A 4,837-nucleotide genomic window follows, 5' to 3' on the forward strand; every position below is an offset into this window, starting at 1 on the left:
CCCTGACAGGAGAATGTTTCATCTGTAAGGAGGCCATGATGCTAATACTAACCTAATATACTGTATGCAGTGATAAATACAGTATGTGAATGTGCTCACACACATGTACACACACACACACACACACACGCACACACATAAAATGCAGTCTTGCTCCAAATGCACAGAGGAGGCTGAAATGAATGATGGAGAGCGGGTCGCTTCATTAAAAGCCCGCTGTTAGACAAATTGTGATTACCAGCTGTGATTTCCACCTTCAATTTGTTTTAACCTTTTCAAACGTACAGAGGCTCATTTCATTTTAATCAAAATTGATGAGATGGCATGGAATCAATTAAGTCACATTGTTGCCGCGCTTACAACAGTGTGACTCCTTCCTTACCCACAGCTCCTGCTCTCCTCTTTGGCCCCACACTCTCCATTCTCCCTCTTTCCTCTGCATGGCTGTTGTATATTGCTGTATCCATTTCAGCTTTGCCCGGGGGGTGATCCTGTCGCAGTAGATTGTGGGAGATACGTGTTGGTAATCTCATTTGGTCTCCTCAGGACCTGAGTGAGTGAGCAGCCTCTGTTTGTGGACCCAAGCTGGACACAGGCCTCATACGGATGGGGGACTCACTGTGCGAAGCTGGAAGGAAAGGTCAGAACCAACAGGCCTCGCTGTTAAATTGATGTGACACTACTGTGTGCCTCAATTTAAACAGGTAGCCCCGCTTTCTCAGGCAAAATGAGGACAAGTCCTGACAGAGTTCCGCGCTACAAGTTTAGATCCAGTCAGCCATGTTTTTCACAAACTTTGAGTATTAAACTAATCCATAGTGTTGATGGGTTTGACTTTTAGAGGTCAAATATGAATTCTAACAACTTTCTTACTTCATAGTAACCCAAAGTAATGCTCATGGCAATCGCATATGATCGCATTTCTTAGGATATTTTAGGAATGTTGCATAAGAGGAAAAATATACGTTATTTTTTCTTTATGTTCCTGTTGAATAGATCTTCCTGCTTGTAACAACAGGATACCTGAGTGTGTATATACACTCCTGTGACCCTTCCTTTGTCCGACATGAAGAACATGGATATGCAACACAGTGTGCATTAACAGTAGCCTACACATTGGAGAATTGCACATTAGTTGCTGGCTAGAACTACTGCATTAACCAAAATACAGTAAATTCTGGATAAGGGGAGGAAATTCACTCCTATACATCACACATGACTGGAACAGTGCCTTTGATAAGTAATGTGTATAATGTAAGCCATCTGATGCTAACACTGAATGAAATATTCAAACCCGCAATGTCATGTTTTTTATGGCTGCATCAATCATCCAAAGGAAGTATATATAATTTATACACATTTTCCTTTAAAAAGCATGACACATTGGATATCTTGTCAAACTTTGGGATCTACAGTATGATTTATAGTAAAGTTCTCTGAATTTGCAGCATGACATGACTTTGTAGAGATGGACCTTCTGCTTTGTTCTGCTGCTCACAGAGCAAATATGGCCTCTGTCCAGGTGCTCAGTGCAAAGAGTTCATTTATCTCTTTAGGGTGTTTACTTCTATAGACACAGGCATGGTGTGATTTTTACACATTTTTTTGTCACGTGACTCATGCAGTCTCACATGCACCCACACAACACACACATACATCTTGTACCACCCCTGGCAAGCTGTCTCCTTCAGCTCCTCAGGGAGTTCCTCCAAACCTCATTGTTACGTTTCCTTATCGCACCAGATGACACCTTGTTGATTTTCTCTCTCCTATTATTCTCTCAGGAAAGGGATTGTTCCTCATTTCCCCTGTGATGGTTTATAGGAACAGTGAAGGTCTTGGTGAGGGCAAAGTTTGGGGAACCGTATAAAACATCATTGATCCAACGCCGCTATCTGCAGCCCAGGTTTGTTTTCTTGCTCAATGTTTTGGGTGTTTCACATCTCTGTGTTTGATTCTTTTCCAGATGTTTTTTTGGAATGACAGGCAACAACTTTTCCTGTGAAATAGTCGCAGATGGGTCAGGGTGAGGTTGTGGAAAATGAGTCTTTAACATGTCAGTAAGATGGGCCAAATGAGGTGTGAAGGTGTTTATAGTTTCCACACATATTCAAACTCATACCTGTGAGACAAGACAAAAACACATTCAATCATTGTAACCAATGTTTCTCTTTTGACTTCTAGGAACCAATGGAAGAAATATATCATGTGTTATGGTGTTTATGACTGTGCAATAACATGTCTATTACACAAGAGAAAAAAAAGAGAAAATTCTGTCTCTTATGGGAGATGTAAGTTTAGTCTGAATCTAATCTTTAGACTGATTGTGAATCCTGCTGTGAGACTTGTCAATCAATCACAGCCTTTTTTTTTCTTCTTTTTTTCCAGGCGCTCTCACGGTACAAACAGCAATAATGCCAATCCTCCCTCTGTCAAGCCTCCCTTTTTGTGCCCCTTAATTACTACGCACCATTCAAACTCAACTTGTATGTACCCACTATTGTTTTCTTCATTCACCAGTCTCTTGTAGACCTGGAGTGTGACCTTCTGAAAGATAAAACTCTTTGATATATAGATGAAGGAGATTGCCAAACAAAACAGGTTATTATTTCACTCATTTTGAGGATTCTAACAGATTTGTGTTGGTGTGTGGTGAAGCACAAGATGAGGTGCTGCTACATAGCTGACTTTCCTGGCCTTCATCTTCTGGTGCCAAACATACAGTAAGTCACTTTTTCCAGATGTGCTATGTGCTGCTGTGAAAAGTCATTCTCTAAGACTGGACATTTGTCTCACAGACTACTTTTTTTCTCACTGAAGGAATACAGCATGCAGGGAATAAGAATTAACATTGCTGAGGTGCTTAAATCTTTGCAGATACTAAAGCCCAGAGAGAGAAGCTTAAAGACACTCTGCCTTTCATGAGGCATGGAGAGATTTAAACCAGAGAGCTTTAATGGGGTGCAGAACAAAACAAACCCCACTCAATGCTAATTCCATGACCTGATTACCATGTGGTAATGACCTGGTACTTTAAGTCTATGAAATGCACATTTTTTTCATTTGTGAGACAAAGGTCAATGATGTCAGAATGTCACCCTAAAACCCTGGCTCTTACACACTACACAGTCTGGCAAGTCTCTGTTATATTGTGTCATAAAACATCTGATAAATGGCTTAGTCATTCTTTTCCGCACAATGGACTTAAGATGTTTTTTATGATGTAAGGTTGACACTAATAGCGGAATTAACAGGCACTACTGGGACTGAAACTGTGAGGTCAACTAAATACTCAGAGCAGATGGGTGAAAGGTCATGACAGGGTGTGTGTGCACGACGTAATGTAAATTAGTTTGAACATGTTTGTGCACATCTACGTACGTAAGTGCACAGTGAGTGCAGAGGCAAAACGACAGAAAGAAACAGAAATACAAATGTTTGATGTGACCCAAACCGGATGCTCGGGTTAAATCTGGAGGGTCATACTGTGACTACTGAGAGGCTGCGTCTTGTTTCATTAGCTTCTCGTCACTAAGGTCAACACAGGAGAACCCAAACCTTAACAGAAAGAGAGAGAAGAACAGGGGAAGTCTAAAGAATTGTATGTTGCAAGAAAAGGGGATCCAGGATGATCGAGGTAAAAGGTGAAGGATGATATCATTTTGCCTTGAGCAGTCCTGTGCATTTCAACAACTAAAGCATAATGGTCAAGGTTACAGGATCAATTCTCATTGGATGTTTTCCTTGCTGAATATACAGTATGCACCTACACACCTGTAAGTTGTTTCCGAGGGAGAGGTTCAATCAAATTCCATATGCTACTGTATATGTATATATCATTACTTGTGCCCTAAAACATGCAAGAGCCCAAAAGTTGAATGTACAACGTACATTATCATGGTGTTATGACAACACAAAAACTTTGGTTATTGGTTACTCTTGGCTTGTGAGGTGATCAGAGTTAGCATATTTAAATTTACCTGACAATAACAAAATAACAAAGTGCATAAGAATAGAACTAATTCAAGAGAAAACAACAGTAATAACACATTATTCTTCCTTGTTACCTGGTCCTTTGCTTTACCATCACTGCAGTTATTCAATCTTCACAAACAAAACGCCCAAAACCAGCCCTATTAGGGTTTTATAAAACAAGCACTGGAGAGCAAAGAGGACATTCATTGACTTTAATGGGATGAACTGATCAACCATATCTAATAGAAATCATTGCCCCTGGCAAAAGCTGCTGTGGAATTGAATTACACATGGAACACAATGCTTTTACGGCTTCTTAGAAAACTGTAATTCAATCTGTTTAGTACAGAGGAGAAACAGATAAAGTCCAAATCAAAACATTAAAAAAGTTTTGTTGTATGTGAAATTCATGTACTAACATGAAGCTTAAGGTAAAGTGATTTTAAGCCTCTTGTAAAATGTTAAATTCGAGCAGCAATGTGATACCCAGACATCTCCTGTCTTCTCACTCTTGACATGCGAAAACTTCTTTGGCACATAAATGCGCACGTTCATAGTTTATAAAGTTTACACCAAGGTATTCTGAACAAAATATCTGATTTATTGAAAAGTTAAGTCCATGTCCATATTTCCACTCTATAAAGATTTATCTTAATACCACTGTGTTCCCGGCTGTTTGTTGCGCTGTGACGTTAGGAGCAGATGCACAAGTTTATGGGAACTTTAGCTCAGACAAAAAGCGATCATGCCAAGTCAACATCAAACTGGAGAGAAAGTGTTCAATTATAAAATATCACGTGGAAGAGAGAGAGGAAACCGATTTAAAAGCTCGCATTTTATATCGTCTCTGCTGGAGAAGGCG

The sequence above is a fragment of the Thunnus albacares genome, chromosome 1, assembly GCF_914725855.1.
Source record: "Thunnus albacares chromosome 1, fThuAlb1.1, whole genome shotgun sequence".
Classification (NCBI taxonomy): domain Eukaryota; kingdom Metazoa; phylum Chordata; class Actinopteri; order Scombriformes; family Scombridae; genus Thunnus; species Thunnus albacares.